The 13317-nt window shown below is 37.0% G+C and overlaps 1 protein-coding gene across 1 annotated transcript in view; it reads left to right on the forward strand.

Moving 5' to 3' along the window:
* ANGPT1 (angiopoietin 1) overlaps positions 1–13317 on the forward strand; it is a 156014-nt gene that overhangs the window by 131408 nt on the left and 11289 nt on the right. The gene's annotated exons all lie outside the window — the stretch shown is intronic.

The following is a 13317-nucleotide window of genomic DNA, read 5'->3' on the forward strand; positions in this document are numbered from 1 at the left end:
ATAAAAAAAAAAAAAAAAGAAGAATTAACTGCAGACCATTTTCACTTCTATCAATAATGATTCATTTCCTTAAATGCAACCTTTTCAAAAAGAGAAAAAAAGCCCACCATAGACTGCTGGAGAATGTCCAAAGAAGGGCAATGAAGCTGGTGAATGGTTTAGTGTCTTATGGGGAGTGACTGAGGGAACTGGAATTGTTTAGTCTGGAAAAAAGGAGGCTCCAGGGAGACTATTGCTCTCTAGGATGACTTGAAAGGAAGTTGTAGTGAGATGGGTATTGGTCTTTTCTTCCAAGTAACAAGGGATAAGACAAGAGGAAATGGCCTCAAGTTGCACCAGAGGAGGTTTAGACTGGATATTAGGAAAAAATTCTTCCACAAAAGTACTGTCAAGCATTAGAAAAAACTTCCCAGGAAAGTGGTGGAATCACCATCCCTGGAGGTATTTAAAAGAAATGTAGATGTGACTTAGGGACATGGTTTAGTTGTAGACTTGGCAGTGTAAGGCTAACAGTTGGACTTGATGGTCCTAAAGTTCTTTTCCAACCTAATAATTCTATGATTCTATAATATTTTAAACATGCCTTACACAGTTTCAAATAACTGTTGTGCAAGTGGAAACGGGGGGAAAGAATATTTAACCTAGATGTTTAACCTCCAATTCAATATTTAAATAATTTCTCAATGGTGATTACAGGCTACACCTCATTCAACATTCAATGTGAAAAAAAGCAAAGAATGTTCAGTACTCATATTTCAAGTTAGGAATTCTGGGAACCAGTGTATCTATGATTGTTTGGGGTTTTTTTAGCTGTCAGCCTTAGCTATTACACACACAATATAAGCCTGCATGAAGAGGGCATGATTATTGAACAGAATAACAGCATTTTACTTTCATTGTGTAGAGTTGTAAATATTTCCATAAAGTGAATCACAAAAGCTGTTTCCCTATAGGAGTCACTTTAACCTCAGTGACTATTTTGGAACAGGTAATTTCAAGGACACTATCCCATTTGGTTTATGCAGAATCTTTGGAATCTGAAGACATTGTCTCAGTGCTGGTCCTTGGTTTTGTTCTCATATTTCAGCTTGTCTCTTATCTGATTCTTACCACTTACTTTTATAACAAACTGAATATTTTTTTTTACTATATACTGTTGATGCAGTCTTCCTGCAGGGAAGGCCTGCTTAAGGCTTACTTATCTCACTGCCTGATTTGTGACCTGAGATGTTATCATAACCATGGAACTTTAGAGAAACAGTCTAACATTAAAGAAGGAACCAGTATCAGTTAAAAAGAAATCACACCAATTTCTGTTCTGAAAGGTAGTCTGAGTCCTTGGGATAGTGACTTGTTTCAGGTAGACTGCTTAGGTCTCTGCTAAACTGTACAAACGTTTGACTGAACCTCCATAATTAAGAAAACAATGCTGATCCAGTATCCAGCTAAAATAAAATGCTAATAAAAAGCTATCTCCACTTAGAAAGTTATCTATATTGTTTGATAATTAAAAAAAAAACAAAACAAAACAAGCATAATCTATGGAATCTGAAGAATTAGGCATGTACTAAACTCATACAGTTTAGTAACAGTGACTTTCTAATGAAAAAAATCTTACCTATGAATAAAACTCTAAATTTTCATGTAATAGAAAGTAGAATGTAATAGCTTGTTATTCCAGCACATGCAAACTAAGTATATATATTGCTAACTTCAAAAAATAACATTTTTTTTTTAATGAAGATGTTAGGGAATTAGTATTTTTTTCAACTCTATTTTGTAAAATGATATTTATAAATTAGTAACAGGAATCCTTAAATAGGTTTTACTAGTATCATGGCTTCAAGCAAATACTGGGGAAAAAAAGAAAATGCAATTAGCTATATTTTCTCTTGCATCTCTGTAAATGGAAATTATGCATTTAAACAGTGTCTTCACAGGTTTTTCTTCAAATTACAAGCAAGAACATGCAGCAGCAAAGTTTTAATTCTCAAGATTCACAAGTAGAGATGCACTTGTAGTACTTAAACCTCTTAAAACAAAACTATAACTAATTTCAATCATAATTCCAGGATATTATTTAAAAAGAAACAATACAATTAAAAACCCCACCATAAAAAAAAAAAAAATCAAATCCCGAACACACACCCCAAACCACAATGATTATATACTGTTTAAACACATTGACTTCCAAACACTAACATATCTCAGGAAGATTTCTATAAATTTTTAACATAGGTCTACCTATGGTATTTGTAACATCTATAGTTACTTATAATTAATTAATTTCAATTAAGTAAACTGTGTGATAAATATTTTACTATGGCCCGTAAATGATATTTTTCAATGACATTGTGGTGTAACAAGAAGCTAATATCTCTTCACTAGTCATCAGGGTAAAAGTAAGAATGAGCAGCATTCCAATACATGAAGTTTTCCATCTCTATTATATCTAAGTGAGCTAATTAGGGTAATGTACAACCTATGCATATGACAGTGGGTAATTAACGTCACCCTCAGTACAACTAAAGTATAAATCCACTATTAGAATATATCTTCATGGCACTTCATTTTGGATTAAGTTTAATTTTACTGGAGTTGTGTGGGTCTTTTTTACTGGATTTTCAAACAGGATTAATCAATTTACAGATAAATAGCATTTCAAACCAGTATTCCCTGAAAGGATTAATCAATTTACAGATAAATAGCGTTTCAAACCACTGTTCTCTGAACTTTTCTACTATCTTCAATGACTACAAACTAGATCCTTAAATAAAAACACACGAACACCACAAGGTTAAGCAATTCAGTATAGATGAGCAGAAAAAGGTCTGATTATTCATATAAACCTTAGAAAATTTTAAAATATGAGTTTTTCAGGAAGGTTCCTCTATTTCTGAAAAATCCCTTGAGAATGAATTTTGGTATTTCTGTTGTTGGCTTCATCCAAACTGAGGAATTTTAATGGAGTAGGTAAAAAAAAAAAAAAAATTTACATTTTATGTTACATTTTAAGTTAACCAAATTTCTATAGCCTTGGCTTTGCCTGTGTCTTGGGCAAATGTTCAGACAAGTTCTAATTTTGTATTTTATTTTTTAAGAAGTTCATTCATCTTCAATGTTATCAAAACAATTTGCATTTTCATCTTAGTATATGTTCAATGTTTATATGCCTGTCTAAAACATTGATCATCTGTAGTTATTTCAAGTTTTAAATTAATAGAGACCCTATACTTCTGGGATAAATGTATTACGTATTACATAGCCATCAATCAGGGCAAAAGTGGTAGTTTCGGTAGCAACAGGAAATCTTAGCATTTATATGGCTGGTGGGAGAGTGAGATTTTATTAATATTTTTCTGTAACAAGATTTTAACTACTCATTAATATAAAAAGTAATTAATCTAACTGCCAAAAAGTTTAATTTCAGATTTTCATGGGAAAAAAAAATTGGTGGGTGACTTTAGTTTAATAAGTATTGTGTTGAAAAAGAGTTTTAACAGAAAATGATGGTATCAGATTGATTTATCTCTTCTGTGCTCTGTATGGTGAGAGATTAGAGTAGAGGGAATTATTTCTGTTCAACACATCATTGTCATAGTAGCTTTTAAATATGTTTCTGCCACTGTTAGCAGTAAAAACAGTGTTGCCGTATGTTTCCTCTCCATCACCACTATGTTACTGACATCAGATGCGAACCTGGCAGCTGACACTGCCACAGTGACTGTTTCTGTGGCTTCTGTAGCATGTATTTCAAGTAGTAGAAGCATATGTTTGCTTGTTCACTGTCCAGGATAAACATATTTTTAAACATTTTTGTAAGCCGTGACAAAGCACCATTTGTCTGCATGCAGTGGTATGACAGGCTATTTGCCTTATGGTAGGAAAAATACCTCAGACAGAAAATCCGGATGTCTTTTAACTACCGCTGTTCACTCTACCTGTTCCCAATGAGTACATCTCCTCGGTCAATTATTAAAGATATTTAATATAGAAAAAGAAAATTTGTTGAATTATTTGTTAAATTCACATTCAGTACAACAGCAATTCTCACTAGACTATTGTATAGTCTGCGGTAATATGTAACTATGTTTCTTATTCATGGCTAGGTTATGTTTATTTGTTCAGAATAAACGTATTTTTCTCCTTTGACCTGTCAGGTACGCATGGTTCAAACAGAAGCTAAAATTAGCACAAGCTCTTACAGAGAAAACAAGCTTTTCTGTTAACAGTGTGCCATCCCAGGGAAGGATCTCTCTTCTGCATAGTGTTTATTGACCCTCAAACAGGATGTACTGAAACAATTCTAAAGGAAAAATGGTCATATGCATCTATTATTCTACTCTTTCTCACTACTTTACCTTTAAAATTGGAAGTTATGTGTTCTTACTCTGGATATATTAAGTGAATATTTTTTTTTGTTGGGCACATTTTGTTTGTCTCAACAGGACAATGGGCAAAGTTACAGTTATGTCAAAATTAATAATTACGGCTGTGTTACAGAGCAGCAAAGAAATTCAGAGGTCATCTCGTCTTGCACATTTCTAAGGAATTGTGAGACAAAATCATTTTCATGTGAGGGCAGCAAGAATACGAAGAGCCAGATTAAAAATCTGTTCAAGTTGTCAGAGCTACTTACTGTGTTATTCAGGGTTGGATTTTCTTTTTTGACATTTTTCAGAACCATCATGCCTACTGTTTGCAGAGTTACAAACTCTATTAGGAATAGAATAAAATTAAATAAAGAGTGTGAGAATTTCCCACGCACACCGTTTTTCAAGTTTGGACTAAAGTTAGGAGTGGGAAAAAATGAATATTGCTAGATTTTTATGGTTTCTATTACAGGTTTTCCCCAGTCAGATACTAACTCTGACATTCCACTTCTTCTCTTTGGTAGTTTTACACCACTCCTTCAAGGATGAACAGTGAGAAAAGTGATGATTTGTTCTTGCAACTTGGATAAGTGGCTTAGCAACAGCTTGAATTTTTGAGAGTAGTGGTGATTAAGTTTTCATCATCTATTTAGTTTCTTCAATTTCTCTGAAGTATTTTCCTTTCTTTGAGAGTGGCTTCTAAGTGACTTCTAATGATTACTATACTTACCTCATCTGGTGTTAAGTTCTTGTTATTTAACCAGTCTTGATTTATGGCCTCACACAAAGAGTTGTGGTCAATGGCTCAATGTCCAGCTGGAGACCAGTAACGAGTGGTGTCCCTCAGGGATTGGTGTTGGGATGGGTCCTGTTCAACATCTTTGTCGCTGACATGGACAGTGGGATTGAGTGCACCCTCAGCAAGTTTGGGGATGACACCAAGCTGTGTGGTTCGGTTGATACGCTGGAGGGAAGGAATGCCATCCAGAGGGACCTCGACATGTTTGTGAGGTGGGCTGATGCCAACCTCATGAAGTTTAACCATGCCAACTGCAAGGTCCTACACCTGGGTTGGAGCAATCCCAGGCACAGCTACAGGTTGGGCAGAGATGAGATTCAGAGCAGCCCTGCGGAGAAGGACTTGGGGGTGTCGGTTGATGAGAAAATGAACATGGGCTGGCAGTGTGCTCTTGCAGCCCAGAAAGCCAACCGTATCCTGGGCTGCATCCAAAGGAACGTGACCAGCAGGTCAAAGGAGGTGATCCTGCTCCTCTACTCTGCTCTTGTGAGACCTCACCTGGAGTATTGTGTGCAGTTCTGGTGTCCTCAACATAGGAAGGACATGGAACTGTTGGAACAAGTCCAGAGGAGGGCCATGAGGATGATGAGGGGACTGGAGCACCTCCCGTATAAAGATAGGCTCAGAAAGCTGGGGCTGTTCAGCCTGGAGAAGAGAAGTCTGCATGGAGACCTGATAGCAGCCTTCCAGTACCTGAAGGGGGCCTATAGGGATGCTGGGGAGGGACTCTTCATTAGGGACTGCAGTGATAAGACAAGGGGTAACGGGTTAAACTTAACCAGGGGAAGTTTAGATTAGATATAAGGAGGAAATTCTTTCCTGTTAGGGTGGTGAGGCACTGGAATGGGTTGCCCAGGGAGGTTGTGAATGCTCCATCCCTGGCAGTGTTCAAGACCAGGTTGGACGAGGCCTTGGGTGATATGATTTAGCGTAAGGTGTCCCTGGGCATGGCAGGGGGGTTGGAACTAGATGATCTTAAGGTCCTTTCCAACCCTAACTATTCTATGATTCTATGATTCTATGATAAAATACTGGGATTTGGTTTAATCTTGTTTGTTTTCATAAGGAGAGTATGCATGGCGCCAGTGAAATCTAGATAAAACATTTTTCCCTGAAAAAGTATGTCATATTTAAGAAGAATCTTTATTTCCTAACAAATTAAAAAGGATGCAAATGGTGTCCACACAATCTAGCTCTTATGTGGACAAAAGCACTATGATGCTTTCTACTCTGCAACCCAGTAAAAACAGTTCAAACTCACAGGGATCTCCCCAGTCACTGCAGATGGCTCATACTCTATCTCCGACAAAGTGATGGTCTTTCCACTGAATCTGCAAATTAACACACACAAGGGAGGTTTCTTTTTATGTTTTAGTGGGAGTATTAAATTTTGAAAAAGTTGAATACCAGGGCTAGGCTTCCCAGACAGTTACCACATTATGGTTAGTTCCACGTTTAACAGGATTTTGGCAGACATTTTAGCCTCAATCTCAGTGACAAGAGTTTTTCTCTGGAGTGATTGTTTCAATATGTGTCCTGTCCACAAAACATTATCTGTCATTAAATATTTGGGAGATGTCTTTATTACAGAGGTGCTTTTGCTATTCAGGGGCAACTGTTACTATTGGGAGACTTCATGCTACTTGGTAATATGTTCAGGAAAAGGCACATTGGGAAACTTTACAAGGAGCCAACTACATTTAATATTAATTCAGTAGAAAATATGTTTTATTCATCAATAAACAAATAATTTTGCATGACCAAATAAACAATAAAAACGTTTTCTGAGAAAAAAGAAATCTGAACTTAAAATAGAAAATAGAGCTGCTATATTGTTTTGAGTGTGTTTAGGTGTTTTTATATTTTGGGGGGGGGGGGTGGGGAGGGGAGGTTATTACTTAATGTTATTACAATTAGTGTCTAGAATTAAGAGTAACCTGAGGATAATCTCTTACTGGGTTCTCCTAAATGGTTACAGTCCAGTGGGCTTTGGCTCACAAAGGGGCTTAATCATCTAAACATCATTACAAATGGAATGTGGTTGACTAACACAGTAATTCATAAAACTATCAAATTCAGCATCTTTAGGAGTGAGCTTCATTTCACAAACTGAAGCTATCTAAAATTTAGATGCAAACGTGAACCAAATGGAAGATGCAAGTTAAAAACTTAAAGCCTTCTTCAACCTCAGAAATTTCAAAACAAGAGAACAAAATAATGGCAGTCATATGGGTTTTAAAAACAAAGATACCTTTCACATGCTGAACATGGAGGACAGCCAGTGGGACTTGTATTTGTCCACATGTATCTGTACTGACATATTCTCACACACCAGGTGGAAGTGATGAGCAATGAGTTAGAAGAAGGGTTGAGATGTAGGTGCCCTCTGCTCCTATTCAAGTTAGGAAAGAATAGAAATACAGTGAGGAGAGGGTTTAGAATAGGAAAATCTGGTTATAGGTTTCTAATCTTCATGCATCCATTTTTATCAATGACCCTTTCAGTCAAAATTAACAGCCCTTCCCTTGAGGAAGAATCAGAGTTTGGGATTCCTTCCTGCCACCCATGTGGAATGAGAAGGTGGCAGGGAGGGACATTTTAGTCTGCAGAGAAAGACAAAAGGACGTGGGAATTTGGAGGCAGCATTTCCTAAAAGCAGGTTTTGATGTGTCCCTCTTCATTCATCATGCTGAATATTTTAAATCCTACTTCAAGACTCCTCTTTCTCTCTATTTAATGGTTAAGAATCTTGCACCATTACTCATATTTATGAATTCCAGTCATGGAGATTTGTGCACAAATTTTTAGCACTGTTATAATGATATGATTTGATCTTATCTCACTAAAATACTTAACTCCATGCATGCTGAGGTAGTTAAGATGGTACTCTACATCTCCTAATGATGATTGTTAATGCTTGCAGTAAGCTAGTAGGGTGTTTTTTTTTTTTTTATTTACAGACAAAATATGCATTGCTCACTATCTAAGCTGGGTATAAATTCCTGGCTATTTCAGTGAGGGACTGCTATAAATGAAGGACTGAGTGACCTCTAATGACTAACAGAAAAAAATTAGACAAAAAAGTAACAAACATTAAATTCTGGGAATCCTACGGACCTCTTCCTACCTCTAGCAAAAATAAATGAATAAATTTAAATTCTAAGATCAGGTGCTTTATATGTAAACACTGAAGCAGAAACCATTTCCTACACTTTTAATAATATTTAGCACACAATTTTTCACCTGGATTTATGATTGCACTTATTTCTTAGATATTCTATCTCATTCTGTATATTGCAATCTTTATAACTGCATGCTTCAGAAATATACAGGTGTTTTTATAATTTATTTGGAATTATATTTGGTTCATCTGTTAAGCTCACCAAACAGCATGTGAACACAGCTAAGCTGTATATATTTGAAAGAATAATTCCAGGTGATCTAATCACTTCAAAAGGAAAAATTTCTGGTGTATATTTGAAATGTCTTTTCAGGCTGCCCCGCATTTTTTTTATGCAATATTTTAGAACTACCCTTTCTACACAATATACCTTTGGTTTCAAGGGACTCCAGACAGTAAAGTTATGTCACACAGTAGAAATGGTAAAAACAAAAACATATTTAAGAGAGGTCTTCCTCACCATCTGTGTGCATAGATCCCAAGCTTCCATTGTTATAATATCACATAGGAAAAAATGCAGAGGGAATTTCTAAAAAACACCCATGCTACATGAAAGGTAACAATTGCAATTTTTTTAAAATGTGGTTTTCAATTTGCACATCAACTAGGAAAGCTACCGCTCTGTAAGTGAATGCTGTCAGTTGCTGTTCCACATAGTGATTTTTTAATTTCATAAATACGTCATCAGAATCCTCAAAACTCATTATATGCATTACCCCTACTAACTTAGAATTTACTTGGTAATGCTTGGCTGCTGTAGTTTTAATTCTGCTGTATACAGATAAAGTAGATATGTTCTTCCCACTTATTTGAACATGAATTTACTTTTCCTGCTTAATTTGTAAATCTGAGCAGTGTTTCCACTGCTTTCTTTTATCTTCAGAATTTCCTTGCTATGTGCAAATAGGAAGACAGGAGATGTAGTAATGAAACTGCTCCTTGACTTTTGGCTGGAAGGAGTTGTCTTTTATTTTGAGCATCCTTTCCTTTATCTCCTTCAAGAACAAACAAGAAGAACTCTACCCTGAATCACCATCTTTTCTAAGGGAGAGACATTACGTCCTAGTAGTTATTCCAAGTTTATTTTTAAAGGTTCAATCCTACTATTCTGAAACTGAGAATACTAAAAAAATAACTAAGTCTAGACTAGTAAGAGATCTACTGCTTCCTGGGAGCTACCAGACATCCTATCTCAAGCCAGGCTAGCTCAGACCCATGTAGCCTGAACTCAAGCTCAGAAAGAAAAGAACTGACTGCTTCAAGACCAACTTTGCAGTACCATTTTTGTTCTAATTATTAGGCAATGCTAATTCAGGGAGAAAGGCTCAATTTCACCCTATGATTCTTCTGTACACTCTGTAGTATGGGAAGCCTAATAGAGTTTAGAGCTAAGCTAAGCTTTATCCTTTTAAAGTCACTGGAGACCTACCAGACAAACGGTGTTGAGGGAAATTCAAATGTAACTGGCAAGGTCTAAGTCTTTATGGAGTGGAATCTATAAAATATCAGGGCAGGTGTACGAGCTTGTAAATAAATATAACGCCCCAACCCTTTGGGAAAAAACACTGCACACCAAGTATTATGAATTTCTTTATTGTTCTGTTACATCATATGATTTTTTTTATTGGACTAAGTCAGGTTTATAGTGTTTGTTAATAAAAAGATCTGGCTAGAATTGTCTTTCTGATTTAAGTAAACAGCATTTGATTTTTATACTGACTTTATGAGACTTCTGCGAGCTCTGGTGTTGCTGATATAGTGAGGATGTATGGCCACTTAAAATCAGATTGTAGATATCATGTGACAAAGTAATTTTTCTATCAACACAATCTCAGGGAAGTTTATTTTGTTCTGCAAAAAATGAGGCACAGCTTACAAAACAAGGCAAAAGTCCAGTGAATGAAGATGGGATCAATTCCAGCTTTTCTTTTGTATGGAATAAAGAAATGAACATAAGCAAGAAAGATCTTAGAGAAATCTTGCTTAAAACAATCATCCTTTGATAGAGTAACACAGTAATTATGGGCTAATTGTCATTGTGATTGAACAATAGAGTAACGCAATGACCCTCCTAAATATCTGTTCCTAGGTTGTTCCTTGTTGAATTTCTAAGAATCTTCATGACCTTTTATTGAGGCTCACACTTTGCCTCATTCATTTTTGTGCTACCCAAAGGTCTTTGATTATCCATAGTGTTTATATTTAATCCAAGAATTTTTATATGTGTATGCACACGTTCTTATTTATACATAAAATTTACTCTAAGGATTAAGTCCAGTGACATTTAACTATTAGGCTCAGATCAAGCGACATGCAAGATTAAAATCAAATGAAGGTAGGCAGTGTAACTACATTGGAAGAGTAGCCCTGACAGCTCTCTTAATAACTTTTTTATTTTAAAATGGTCATTCTTAGCATCTATGGTTTCCACTGTTAGAGAAAGGACACACAGGACTAATTTTGTTGAAAATTAGGTAATGCTTAAGGCAGTATGAAAGTGCGAATCTCAGATTCTCTAGAGCTCAGGTGCAGGTTTTGTGCATTCATATATTGAGACAGCTCTGTAACCTCACAGGGATGTCCAGAAAAGCCTTTTCTGTAACAAGTTTCCATGACACATATAATCAATAGCTGCCATATGTGCTATGTGATCTTTCCCCTTCCTCTTATAAGCAGGGTTCCAAACCCAAAATTCTGTGGGAGATTTTAGGTTTTGTTTAAATCTCAGACTGGATGACAAACTCTCCTCATCTCAGAAAAACACCAGTGTCTTAACTAATTAGAATGGGTTAGGGATACTCTTTCCTGCTGTTTAACAATGTGAACACTTTGAAGCAAAGTATCCATCTTCCATCTAAACAAATGAAGGAATGTCACTTGGTAAAGTCATTTACTTTAATATTCATCCAAAGTCACTGGATAAAAATACAACAATCTAAGAAGCAGCAACAACAATCAGTGACTCATAGCTGTTCTCCTTGTTCACTCTGTTTGTGGGAGAAGTTGGAAAGGCATTTTCTGGGATAGCACTCCCAGCTGTAAAACCCAGTGTCCTGGGTTCATCTGTAACACTTATTTTTCTTCTTCCTAGTAGCTGGCGCAGTGCTGTGTTTTGACTGCAGTCTGAGAACAGTGCTGATAACACACCAATGTTTTAGTTGTTGCTAAGTAATGCTTACCCTGATCAAGGACTTTTCCATCACTCGTGTTCTGCCAGTGAGGAGAGGCACAAGAAGCCAGGAGGGCAGAAGAAGCAGAGGCAGGATACCTCACCCAAACTAGCCAAAGCGGTATTCCATACCACAGCACCTCATTCCCAGTATGTAAACTAGGGAGAGTTACCGAGAACATCAGATCACTCCTAGTGTCAGGCTGGGTTTTGGACAGCAGGTGGTGAGCAATTGTATTGTGCATCACTCATGTTTATTACTCCTTTCCCCTTTTAATTTTATATTCTGTCTCCCTGTTATTTCCCTTATCATTATAATTATTAGTGTCAGTAGCAATAGTTTTATGTTATGTTTTCTATTATATTTTAGTTGTTGGACTGTTCTTATCTCAACCAGTGGGATTTACATTCTTTCAGTTTTCCTTCCCACCCTGCCATGAGGCAGGGGTAGGGGAGGAGTGAAGAAATGGCTACGTGGTGCTGAATTACCAGCTGGGTTTAAACCACGACGCCCAGTTTAACACACTTAACTCCTGCTTCTACTCCCTTGGCGATTTATGCATTTTAAATTCAATATTTAAAAGATATACTTGCTCCTCTTCAATAACTCTAGGACAAATAGAACTGAAGTTTCTCACTTTGTCTTCACCGAATAAGTATATGCAATGAGTTACAAAATCATATTTTATTTAGCCCTGTGGCTCAAATATTCCTGCCTATAGAGCTTCAGTGAGATAGGTGAGGGATGTTGCTTCCCCTCTCTTGCTCCAGTGGCTAGGGCTTGTTCCTGGGATGTAAGGATTATGGCTTCATATTTCTCAGGTAGACACTGACATCCTGTCTCCTTCCTGCATATGAAGCTATTACAGAAAAGGATACCTTCATCTTCCAGCAGTGTTTTATGAAAAAAAACAAGAGCGTATTGGTCAGATGTCTGATGTAAGTGGCTATGTACAGGAGTAGTTTTTGCTGTGAACATCTCTCTCCTAGTGATATTTGTCTCACAGAGCTTCTAAAGCCTTTCCTCGGCTCTCCCCTCCTCTCCTGTCTTATTCTGTCTCCACAGTTGTCTTGTGCATGTGAACTGTTGCTGTAGTTGTGAACTCGGGTCAGATGTGACCAGGTTCCCCATGTTTCCCTGCTGGGACAGAGGTACTCCATTCACCATCTCTGCTGCTGGCATGCTTGGCTTTGGGCATTATAGCCCTGTGCACTAGAAATGTTCTCGTCCTTTTGCTGGGGCTGAGCTCAGGCTCCTAGCTCGTGGTTGTGGTTTCAACAAGTTGACAAAACTCCTTAAGAAAAGGGATATTTAGCATTGCAAGTCATGAAGACTTTTGCGGCTTGAGCTCTTAAGTTATTCTCCATTCATCCTTCAGAGATGTCTTTGGCAGAAGAGGGTTGCTGACTTTTGTAGTAACTGGTAAAATTAAAAATTCTGAAACTCTTGAAATCGAGCCCAGGGATTAATAACGTCGTTGCTGTTTCTGTGCCACAGTAGAGACCAGCTACCCAAATACTCAGTTACCCCGTCAATGTATTACAGATCTCTTGACACTTCATTCTCTTTTCAGTCTCTTGACTCCCTCCACTTTGCTGCATTTTCTGTTGCAGATTTCTTGTGCTCAGTTCTGCTCTGTGGCAGGGACAATGTGTTACTATGGATACATCAAAAACCACAGAATGTTCCCATTTTACACCTGAGACAAAGAGATTGAGCCAAAATGCAAAACATTTCTGCATTTTCTGAGTGCACTTCATGCAAGGCAAACCTGATGTGGAAAGAGATCTGGAT

The sequence above is a fragment of the Pezoporus flaviventris genome, unplaced genomic scaffold, assembly GCF_033815535.1.
Source record: "Pezoporus flaviventris isolate CSIRO_AGI_PZ_B2104156 unplaced genomic scaffold, CSIRO_AGI_Pfla_v1 ptg000007l, whole genome shotgun sequence".
NCBI lineage: Eukaryota > Metazoa > Chordata > Aves > Psittaciformes > Psittacidae > Pezoporus > Pezoporus flaviventris.